Here is a 12690-nt window from a genome sequence, read left to right as displayed (position 1 = left end):
AAATAGTGTAGGTTTTCGGTTCACATTTAGAAGCCTGGGTACCTGGCGTCACTTGAGGCAGTGTTTTTGACATCAGGTTCATAGTCCAAAGGGGTACAGATTTGCCTAATTGGCTGCCTCCAATTAGGTCCCTGAGTAGCCTGAATTCATAATGAGAAAAGGTGTCTGGCAATTCCCAGGTTCTGGTGGTTGGTCACGTTCTGCGTGGAAGGAGAGACCCACGTAGACATGGTCTAAGGCACAATTTCCTGCTTGGTTTGTGCTATCGTCTAGCAACAGCTTGAGTCAGTTTGGTTCATCTGGAGAGCTACCATATCTGACATTGGTATTTTTCATGCCACTGGAACAGGAGGCTGTGCAGGACTAGTAATGCTGATGGTCAGGTCATACCACTACCAAGATTCCTCCTGGGCCCTGAAAATCTGGGAGGTTTGGAGAAGAGAGCTGTAAGACTGAAATCCCTTTCACAGAATCACAGAATCACATGGGGTTGGAAGGAACCTCTGGAGAGCATCTAGTCCAACCCCCTGCCAAAGCAGGTCCACCCAGAGCAGGTTGCACAGGAAAGTGTCCAGGTGGGTTTGGAATGTCTCCAGAGACAGAGACTCCACCACCTCTCTGGGCAGCCTCTTCCAGGGCTCTGCCACCCTCAAAGAAGTTCCTCCTCATGTTTAGATGGAACTTCTTATATTCAAGTTTGTGCCATTTCCTCTTGTCCTGTCCCTGGGCACCACTGAAAAAAGACTGGCCCCATGTTCCTGACACCCACCCTTTCAGTATTTATAGGTGTTGATCAGATCCCCCCTCAGCCTTCTCTTCTCCAGACTGAAAAGACCCAAGTCCCTCAGCCTCTCCTCATCAGAGAGATGCTCCAGGCCCCTCATCATTTCAGCCTAAGTGATGGGTGCACTTAGGCTGGGCCTGTCCCCAAAGGCGATAAACTCAATGTTTAGCTCAGGTTGCTTATTCTGGGGAGAAGTTTTGTGTAGAGAGGAAAGAGTGACTAGTTCAGCACGTTGGGGTAGACGCACTGGTCAAAGGCTGTCAAGGTTGGGTCTGTTTGTAGGCTGAGGTTGCTTCACTGAGTCATTCGAACTCCGCCACTTTCCCACGCTGAGAGCAGCACTGTAACATCTGTGAATGTTCTTGGGGTATCTTTTTTTTGTTGTTGTTGTTTTGTTCTGGTTTTGTTCCTTTTTCGAATGTGTGGTGATACATATTGGAAACTTATCTCTGTATCATTGAAGAAACCTGTTCCTAATTTGTTTGAACTGTTGTTATCTCTTTTTCTGGAACATGGAGGTCTTCTGCTAGAGGTGGAAGCAGCTAAGTTTAGACACCTGCTTTCTTAGGACCTGGCAATGGGCTGACACCGCTTCCAAACTTGGAAGACACGCATATTTGTGCCTGAAACTGGAGCTGAACGGTGGTTAACCTCACGTGCAGGTTTCCTTTGTGACTTGAAGTTGCTCGAGTACGTCTTGCAGGGTTCAGGTTGAATCCTGCGAGCTGAGTAAGAGTTTAGCGAGAAAGGAGAAGAGACAAAGAGCATTTGCTCGTCATCTGAACCTGCGCAAAGGCGGTGGAGAAGCGCTTGAGGGGCGCACGGGTAGTCTCCGGGCTGCACGAGAAAACCTGCAGGAAAAACAGGCCCTTGCTCTGCACGGATTTGCCAACGGTGGCAAACGTCACGCAGGATTAAGGGCCCCTGGGAGGACAGGCAATTCGCGGGGCTGCTCCCGGTTCTCCCTCCCAGCCGCCCTCCGTTCCCCGCTGGCCTCCCGCCTTCCCTCTGGAAAGCTCCCAGCTGAAATGGAGAAATGGGATGGGTGGCAGCCTGCCAGGTGCCCGGGCATCTCTCTGACGGACACCCTGCCACCCATCCCCGGGGGTGACTCACGGCATCGGGCACTCGCGCCTCCTGCGACTCAAAGAACTTATTCAACTCCTGGACAAATTTGGGCAAATATTGATATAACTGCCTTGTGTCGTACCGGCCTTTTTGAAGGTTGGCTTTTTTGTTTAGGTTGGTTGGCTGGGGTTGTTGGGTTTTTTTTTTTGCCACTATTATTCTGACTTTCTTTGAGTAGAAAGGTGTGAGTAGAGCTGGGGTTTTTCTGCTTCTGCCCTAAGATGCCGAAGTATCTGCCGTAGGGTGGAGAGCATTTGGCCACGTTAAATTTGCAGCCGTGATCTGGAATCTTACCGCTGTCTGAAAACCAAGAAAACGATCTGTCAAAAGATGTTGAAATGATTATTTGTTTCCATTTTCATGGGTTTAATTTACACCTGGTTTTGTGAATTTTAACTGAAATCAGATTAATTAACTTTTAATCTGAAACTCTTGTCTAAATACTCGATGGCCTAATTCATTATCCCGAGTTATGCTTTGTCAGTACTTAGTAAAAAATACCACCGGTGATTTTACAATCATTTTGAAAAAAAATAGTAATTACGTTGTCACAGGAAATGTTGACAACGTTGACAGTTTTTCCACAGAGATCTTCTGTGCGTATTTAAAGATCATTTTTTTAGGAAAAAATGTTTGTTTGAAAAACACTGGTGTTGAATACTCAAACGAATTTGCTCCTTTGGCCAAACAACTGGTCTAAGTGAATGAGACTGCATATTAAGCGTGACAAATTTTGATTTTGATAAGATGTTTGATACTGTCTCATAGGATATTTTTTTTTATAAACAAAGGGGGGAAATATGGTCTAGATGAAACTGTCACGAGGAGTTGATGCATAACTAATTAAAAAAGAGAAGCTGCATTCAAAAAAGAGTTACCCAAGTTTAGTTATCATACCAGGGAGATATTGCAAGTGAGGTCCCTGAGGTCAGTTCTTTGTCACTTCTATTCACTGTTTCCATTAATGAGCTGGACGATGTAGTAGTATTTATAAAACTTGTGCGTGACACCAGGAGTTTGCAGGCTCTTTGCAGGACGTGATCGGAATTAAAAATGATTTTGGAAATTGGAAGTAACGGTGCAAATCAGTAAAATAGCAGCCGGTAAGATCTGTGCAAAGTGGAGGAAGAAGGAACCACGGGCAAAAATATAAAATGCCTTTTCAGTTTTATTGAGGAAAAATGTTAAAGGCGATAGGTTCAAACACAAACTAAATGAATCAACAGCACACTCTGTCTGTTTGAAAAAAAAAAAAAGTCATCTGAGTGTTGATATTAGCAGGGATGAAATGTGTAGCTAGGAGATGATTATTCCTTTCCAAGTGATGCTGGTGGAGCTTCAGCAGGAATACTTTGCTTTAGCTTTGGGCACCGCATCCTGGAACCTGTAGACAAACTGAAGAGGGTCCAGGGAACAGCAGTGGGGAGGTGACACGAGATTTAGGATTTGTTATTGTGGAAAAGAGATGAGGAATGGGAGACACAACGGCAGTGCTTTACTGTATACAGGTTTTTACAGAAAGCAAGAGGTTGGGCAGCCCCGTTTGGTGTGATCTATGTCCACGTGATGTCGTTACAAAGCACATCTATTATGTTTGCTCTCTTGTGGACAAGCTTGGTTTTATCTGACAGCAGTGTGACAGAGCAAAAAGAAGTATTTCTGGGACCATTTAAATTAGATGGTCATATATTTCCTTTCTTTCTCAGTGTTGTGCGTACTATTATTAGTTGCCTTTTTCTTCCTCTAAAATAGCATCTGTAAGACCCACTAGATCAGTGTTAGAGCTTAACAACCACTCTTTGAGAAAAAATGACAGTGAAAGTGTTTTATTCATTATCTCCTCTGCCATAAATCTCTAACTGGAGCAAAAAAATCCTGACCCTGAGTCTTTCTCCAGAACTCGTGAGCCCATGGCTATTCGGTTTTAATCGTACCGTTCCGATGATTTATGGCATGGCCTTGGGTAAATTGAACCTCCACCTCAATTTCCCTGTCTTTAGCTGGAGATACTGATATTTCGCCTGCGGACAGCCTGGGAGCTAATCTGCTTGAGACTGCCTTGACAATGTACAGTCCTCAAGCCCTTGTCTGGCAGAATCTTAAAAAGTTTCGCTGTCACATACCTGTATGACTCAGTAAGTAGTTGGCAAATAGTCCATATCTATGGTGGGACTAAGTTTTGAGGTTGTTTGTTGTTTGTTTTTGTTTTTCTTTTTTAAAGTACTTTTGTAAAATGTTTTCCAGTCTTATGGCTTGGATAGGCAATTTTGATTATCTTATTTTTGGGGGCTGGCAATATCAGCCGCGAGATGAAAAAGCTCCGAAGAAGGCCTTTGTTTGTAAGGGTGGATTATTTGGCTGTAGCTGGAGACTACAATTTATTACAATACGCTTTCCCCTGGCAGCTCTAATAGACTGTAGAGCAAGCCCCACTGGAGCTCCAAAAATCTGGGATGGGAGTCTGGCCAGAAAAACTCAAAGCCTTGAAGTACGTTCCATGGCAAGGAAAGAGAGGTTACTTTTCCCCTCAGGTTTCTTGCATTCATAAGTGATAATTACCATCAAAACAGAGAGAGAAGATAAGTGCTGGATAAGTTGGCAAGGAAAGGACCCAAGTTGCTGTCCCCCACGAAGAGGAATGCCTGCCTTGCGTATAGGAGGCTGGTTTGATAACAAAACAGAAATGCGTTAAATAGTTGAGGAGACCGTGATTATTTTGCAGTACGTGAGATAGTAAAGCCCTATCAAAAGATCAGAGGGTCACGCTGCAATTCCAGTGTTCACCTCAACTGCAAGCACACCCTCATTAAGGAGTATCTTTGGGTCAAAACAGGACTAATAAAGGCTGTAACCACTTAGGCTTTTGAGAAATATGCAGCCCAACACCATGACATTGAGGTGCTGGAGCGGGTCCAGAGAAGGGCAACGGAGCTGGTGAGGGGTCTGGAGCACAAGTCTTGTGAGGAGCGGCTGAGGGAGGTGGGGGTGTTCAGCCTGGAGAAAAGGAGGCTGAGGGGAGACCTTCTCGCTCTCTACAGCTCCCTGAAAGGAGGGTGTAGCCAGGGGGGGTCGGTCTCTTCTCCCAAGCAACAGGCGATGGGACAAGAGGAAATGGCCTCAAGTTGCACAAAGGGAGGTTCAGATTGGATAGTACGAAAAAATTTTACACCAAAAGGGTTATTAAGCCTTGGACTGGGCTGCCCAGGGAAGTGGTGGAGTCACCATCCCTGGAGGTATTTAAAAGACGGGCAGACGTGGTGCTGAGGGACATGGTTTAGTGATGGTTTTTGTCAGAGTTAGGTTGATGGTTGGACTCGGTGATCTGAAAGGTCCCTTCCAACCTCGGCAATTCTATGATTCTATAATAGGAGAGGAGGGTATTCCTGGTGGGTCCTGACCTATGCACCTTCTGTTCATGAATTCACTGAATAATCTGTTTAAACTAAACATATTTAGTCCAATTGGAAATGTCTCATTGTTGCAGAACTTGGCCTTTTTCATGTCCATTTTTCTTCTCTTGTGATCTCAGTTGGTGAATGGTTTGCAATGGTCTCGTATTTTTTCTCAATGGGGAATCTTTCTCCACAACTCAGAATTAACACTATTTCTGTTCAGGAAATAACGTAGTCAGTGAACGCAACGATTTGGAGGAAAGGAGGGAAATAGCAGTCGGGAAATTAACTACACTATGTTTTGTTTGGGTTGTTTTCCCCATCCTTTCCCAGTCCCACGTCCCTCTGAAAGCACCAAATCTAATCCAAGTATCAGTCTGAGAAATAATTTTTTGCTTGCAAGTAAAATATATTCGCTGCAGCTGCATTTTAGTTCTGCGCTACGCTGAGTACCTGGGGATTTTATGGCATATACGTTGAATAATCCCACCAGCCATTAAAAGAATTTGGTTAAAGTAAGCGACGGAAGCTGGACGTTTCTTCTAAAGGAGCTGCTGATGTACAGCTGAATGCACTCAATCATCATAATTTATTGTCTACAGTGGGCTGCACATTTGGCCCTGAGAAGGCTCCTTCCTCTACTGTCTGCTCCAAAGCACTGGAGCACCTTTAGGGATGGAGGGTTGGACTAGATTCTCTCCCAAGGTCCCTTCCAACCCCTACTATTCTGTGATTCTGTGATTAACTTCCATCCCATGCTCCTTACCCAGGCTGAGCCCCTGGTAACTTTAAAATATGGAAGTTCTTCAAGTGTAAATATTGAGATGCTTCATTGCTGGGCAAGTCTTGATGAAGTCAATGGGAGCTGCTGTGCTTAACTGCTCTGGAATCATAGAATCATAGAATGGTTTGGATTGGAAGGAACCTTAAAGATCATGCAGTTCCAACCCCCTGCCATGGGCAGGGACACCTCCCACCAGACCAGGTTGCTCAAAGCCCCATCCAGCCTGGCCTTAAACAGCTCCAGGGATGGGGCAGCCACTGCTTCTCTGGGCAACCTCTTCCAGTGTCTCACCACCCTCATGGTCAAGAATTTCTTCTTAATATCTAGTCTAAATTTCCCCTCTTTCAGTTTAAAACCATTACCCCTCATCCTATCGCTCCCCTCCCTGATCAAGAGTCCCTCCCCATCTCTCCTGTAGCCCCTTTAGTTGCTGGAAGAGGCTCTAAGGTCTCCCTGGAATATCCCAAGGAGGGCTCAGATTCATCTCTGCCTGAGTTTTAGCAGCGGCTTCCACAGCAGCTGGATTTCAGGGGGGTCTAAGTAAGTAGGAGGAGCCCAAATAGGCTGGACCTGAGCGGGACTGTCTCCTCGCCCAGGTTTCTGCTTGCACAGCATTTCCAGGGTGTCCCTAAGGCACATAAAATGTCCCTTACCTGCTGCCCGCGGCGGCAGAGGGTAAGTGTAACTTCAGGCTCCAGCTTCTCTGTCGCTGGGACCTCGTGTGGGTCATGTTGACAGCACCTATTGTTCTGAAGCATTTGAAGGGCATCCAAGTTTTGGCATCATTAGATTATTGCCATGGTGCTCGGGCTGCAGATCCTGTACAGTAAAGGAGTTTTACTTTATGTTCAATCACTGCGAGCTGTTATCTGCGGCTTTCATCTAGTCTCCATTAATGAAAGAGCAAATCATTCCGGGGACTAAAGAGATGTTTGACCATTCAAATATATGCAAAGTGATATGATTTATGAATGGGAGGAAGTAATTTCGCAAGCCTAGAATTCCATTTGTTGCGGAATTTCAATTTAACAGTGCGAATCCGGTTAAATCCTGAAATATTAGACTTAAGAGCCCTTTACAGCCAGAGGACAGGTTTTGTCACACTACATTACCCAGCTGTACTGCTCCTCAGCTGAAGGCTCCTAATGACTGAGATTTCTAAATCTAATTCCATTTCATTAGAGTATGATTGTTTGTTAATACTATTAGCATTGCTGTAAAGAGGAAAATAGCAAACTATTCTCCATGTGTTCTGCCGATCGAAAAAGAAGGCTTGGGCTCGACCTGCAGTGAGGAAGACAGGTGAGACTTTGAGAAAGCAGCATGTTAAAAACAGAGAGGCCAGAAGGAACCAGGTGTCACCACCAGTGGAGACATGCGAGAAGAGGCTAAACAAATCTATTGCAGGAATGTTTCTTTCTGGCAGGCTTGACGCTGCCAGAAAGCGCGAGGACAATCATAATGACCTCTCGAGATGCTTTCCAACTGTATTTTCTATTTTCACAGCCAACAAAATGCCCAAGACTTGCTGTTGAAGTGTCTTGGCAAGGGAGATGTTCTCCCTTTTTTTTTTTTTTTTTCCCCCTGAGTCTGCTCTTGGCATCATCCTTCAGAGGGCGGGATGTGGAAAGCACAACTGGCACAGCTGTGCCAGCTTAGCCACGGCACAGCCCATGGTTGCCAAAGCATTGCATCATGGCCCAACTCTCCAGCAGCTCCAGCCTCGTGGTTGGCTTCCACCCCTCGGGTCCGGAGGCATCGCTTTCCTTGACGCTGCTGGTGTGGGCGATTTTGCTGAGGGCCAGGAATGTGACTGCAGCTCAAGAATCTCCCAGCTCTGGGCTGGTGAGGCGTTTTGACCTGGCTTGTTTGACATGAATCAGGTAGGGCTCAGCAGCTCTGGCACCAGCGCTGAACTCCTGCCGTACCAGCACGACCGAGCATTCCCCGTTCCTGCAGCCTGCCTTATCCTTTTCATCCCAGACCTATGCATTTCTTTCTGTTTACCAAAACTGCTTTATTTACAGCTACAGAGGCTTTCACAGAGTCACAAAGTGATATGAGGTTGGAAGGGACCTCTGGAGATCATCTAGTCCAACCCCCTGCCAGAGCAGGTCCACCCAGAGCAGGTTGCACAGGAACGTGTCCAGGCAGGTTTTGAACATCTCCAGAGAAGGAGACTCCACCACCTCTCTGGGCAGCCTCTTCCAGGGCTCTGCCACCCTCAAAGGAAAGAAGTTCCTCCTCATGTTTAGATGGAACTTCTTATGTTCCAGTTTGTGCCCATTAGCTCTTGTCCTGTCACTGGACACCATTGAAAAAAGACTGGTCCCATCCTCCTGAAACCCACCCTTTCAGTATTTATAGGTGTTGATCAGATCCCCCCTCAGCCTTCTCTTCTCCAGACTAAAAAGACCCAAGTCCCTCAGCTTTCCTCATCAGAGAGGTGCTCCAGGCCCCTCATCATCTTTGTAGCCCTCTGCTGTACCCTCTCCAGCAGCTCCCTGTCCTTGAACTGGGGAGCCCAGAACTGGACACAGTGCTCCAGATGGTGCCTCACCAGGGCAGAGCAGAGGGACAGGATGACCTCCCTCGACCTGCTGGCCACACTCTTCTTGATGCACCCCAGGATGCCGTTGGCCTTCTTGGCCACAAGGGCACAGGGTTTTGATGGATCTGAGTTTGGGTTTTGTCCCAGCTGGAGAGCAGGCGCAGAGTGTCCTTCCAAACTCTCCACCCTGGAAACTGAGGCACAGAAATCATGAAAGTGGAAAGCTTGGCAGAGAAGCAGAGCAAGGCAGTGAGCATCTCCCTTACGTTTAATTCATAGTCCTGTCTCTCCTCCTAAGGTGGTCACACCAAAGAATGAGGGTGAAAACAAGCCCAGATGTTGCCTGCCAGTTTGACCTTTCTGTCCTGCCATCGCTTGGCTTTCGGTGGTGCATGGGAAGCTCTCAGTGTGTTACTTTTTTATCACAAATCAGAGATGGGGTGAGGTCTAATTCAAGTTGTTGTGGAAAAATGGATGTTGGGGGAAAAACGTAACCTGGACCAAATATCCTTTCTCTGCCAGTGAAGTTGGACATGTGCTCATCGTGTGATTGGAGAAGGGAAAAAGGACCAGTGCATTTTGAGAGGACCAGTGCGTTTTTTGAGCTATCAGGAGACCATGGCAAGAGGCAAGGACCTTTCTCCCTTGTTGGCCACGGTGAACCTGCCCCTGGAGGGCTGGAGGAGCACAGGACAGCTCTGCCATCACTGGCAGGTGGCTTCCACAGAGGCTGTCAGAGAACTAAATATACCTTGGTGAATGGCAGCCATTTAGCCAGAGAGGATGTGAAAATGAGGAAAATATTTGGAACACACAAATAATAATGTCGGACATTTTCTTTTTAATGGAGAAGATATAAATAGCAGGAATGAGATGAAAATGAGAAGCGAAACTTGAGCTGTATGTAAATGGAAAAATCCCAACATTGGGATTGTGGGATCATCTCCTCAGGGGAGTAGTGGAATCCCATAGCTTAGGACTTGAACAACCAGACAGAGAAGGAGCACAAGGCACCGCATCACAGGGAACAGCCCTGCCTTTTGCAGGGATCATTTGGATTTTCCCTGGCTCCTTTGAGGAACAAAGTTAAAAGTCATAAGGCTCCTTGGCCACCCCTTCTCCTTGAGGATCCGAAGGAATGTTTAATGTTGACGGCTCAGCCGAGCTGCAGCTTTGGGAATTCTTATCTCTCTTCAAATTCTTATCTTGAGTTTCAGTTGTTTATATTTCCTGACTTCCTGTCTACGGTGCTTATCCGAGTTTATTGTTCAGCTTTACTATTCCTTGTTCAACAACTGCTCCTTTGCGCTCTGGATTTGGCGGTGCTTCAGCAGTGGGTGATTTCTCTGTTTATCTTTACCACCTCATTCAGGTGTTGGAAGTAACACGCTAACCTTGGAACAGCCTCAGCGAACCCAAGATGCAAAGTTTCCCCATGATTTTGCTGTTTTTTTTTTTTTACTTTTGTAGCACCCTTTTAATTCGTAGCACGGTCCCTGGCTAGGCATGATTATTGCATTTCTTTACTTGTGTAAATTTAAGCTTGGGTGCCAGGTTGGTAGGGGTTTTGGTGTTTTTTTCTCGGGTCTGTCTTAGGCAAAAAAGGGTTAATTAGCCTCAGTAAAACATTGACAGTCACCAGGGACTGCTGGGACTGAGATGAAAAACAAGACTGCACCTGTATGCTGGCAATTTCAGATAGATTCTGGTCAACTATTTTTCTCTGGCACTTTGTTCTGCCAGCTGCCTCAGTGCTTTGGATGCAGGTGGAGGGATGGACTTTGCTATCTATAAAAAAATTTAATGGTGAAGACCAACTTCCGCCTCAGCTCCCTGGGGATCAAAGTTATCGCATTGCCACATAACGCAGCAGAGCACGGAACAGGCGAGAGGCTGCCTGTGCCTGGCCACCACGTGGAGGTCTCCACTCAAAAGAAAGAGCTTCAGATTCTCTTTCTTTCTTTCTTTCTTTCTTTATTTATTTATTTATTTATTTCTCTCTTTCTCTCTCTCTCTTTCTCTCTCTCTCTTTCTCTCTTTCTCTCTCTTTCTCTCTTTCTTTCCCTTCCTTCCTTCCTTTCTTTTCTTTCCTTTCTTTTCTCTCTGTCTTTTCTTTCTTTTCTTTCCTTCTTTCTTTCTTTCTCTCTTTCTTTCCTTCTTTCTCTCTCTCTTATTTTTATTTTTCTTTTGAAAGACACAATGAATGCATGGAAGGGATCCCAACCTGAGAGACCCTACACAGGAGGGACAAGCTGCCACTGTATAACCCAGACCATGCAGTATCATTAGTGTCATTCCTCAACAGAGGAGCTGCTGCAGCCCTTTCAGTCACCCAACGCAAGGCAAAGGGTCACTTGGGAGCACTAACTGTATGGCTCACAGAAGCAGCTCTCATAGCTTCTCAGGCTTCTCATAGCTTTCTACCCCTCTACTCTGCGCTCGTGAGACCCCACCTGGAATACTGTGTCCAGCTTTGGAGTCCTCGACACAGGAAGGACACGGACCTGTTGGAACGGGTCCAGCGGAGGGCCACGAAGATGATTAGAGGGCTGGAGCACCTCCCCTATGAAGACAGGCTGAGACAGCTGGGGATGTTCAGCCTGGAGAAGAGAAGGCTCCGGGGAGACCTCATAGCAGCCTTCCGATATCTGAAGGGAGCCTCCAGGAGAGCCGGAGAGGGACTCTTTGTCAGGAAGTGTAGTGACAGGACAAGGGGTAATGGTTTTAAATTGGAAGAGGGGAGATTTAGATAAGATATTAGGAGGAAGTTCTTTCCTGTGAGGTGGTGAGACACTGGAAGAGGTTGCCCAGAGAAGCTGTGGCTGCCCCATCCCTGGAGGGGTTCAAGGCCAGGCTGGATGGGGCTTTGAGCAACCTGGTCTGGTGGGAGGTGTCCCTGTCCATGGCAGGGGGGTTGGAACTGGATGATCTTTAAGGTCCCTTCCAACTCTAACCATTCTGTGATTCTATGATGGAAACCCTATAGATTTATGTCATAATGTGGCAGTGTACGATGAAAGCAAACGGTCCCACCTGCCCGTGAAGGTGCCGTCATTGCCCAGGGCAGATAGCGCACTGACTCTTTGAAGGGGCAAGATCTATTCTCACAACAATATAATGCCATTAAATAAATCTAGTAACAGCAAATTCTGCTCGGCGCGATGGGAACTTTCTGGGCTTGTGTTACACTGTGTCCTACCATAAGGCTCTCGGCATTTTTGGCTGCTTTTGTGATAGAAGTGAACGATAGTTCAATAGCAGTGTTGAGAGCTGAGATATTTAAATGTGAGTGGAATGTAGGTCCTGTAGGATAACAGTCTCCATGAAAGGACCTTTAACAGGGGGAAACCCCCAAAATATCCAATGGAAAATTAAAGAGCCCACACACTGTTTGTGTGGGCTTTGAAAATACTATCAGAAGCAAAAGACACCTGATTTTTTTCCCTCTTTTTTTCAATGACATGAACAGATGTTTAATTTAGGTTGTTTTCTAAGATTGTTGTTTTACATCACTGCTCTATAAACCCACGCCTTCAAAGTGCCATAAAAAGAGGAAAAAAATACAGAAGTTGCCAAATGGAGACTAACGAGTTACAGGAGCTGAAAATAACCCACATGCATATTGCAATGAAATATGTGGGGGCTTTGGAGGAGGTAGCTGGTGGGGTTTTTTTAATTTTATTTTGAGCTGCCTCTGACCTTCTCATGCTAATCTGTCTTTAAGCAGTGCATATTTATGTGCATAATATGGGTAGCTGGCTACAAAATAACGTTTGGTAATAAGAAAGATTAATAAAACCTCACATGTCAAGGCATGCCGTACCCCAAAAAGAGCGGCTTTCCCTCTTCCCCACCACCGCAGCAAATATTTAGCTGGTTTACAGATAGATCTCACCCCTCTCCACAGCACCAGGTACCACCATCTGCTGTGTAAGGCGAAACTGGATAATAATAATAATAGTTGAACCAAGGATCTTACCTGGCTTGGTATAAGGTCTGATCCTACACGTTCTGTGATATTGGGGCTTTCTAAACGTGTGGTGTCAATGCC

Source organism: Numenius arquata, chromosome 2, assembly GCF_964106895.1.
Source record: "Numenius arquata chromosome 2, bNumArq3.hap1.1, whole genome shotgun sequence".
Lineage (NCBI taxonomy): Eukaryota > Metazoa > Chordata > Aves > Charadriiformes > Scolopacidae > Numenius > Numenius arquata.
This window is presented reverse-complemented; position numbering follows the sequence as displayed.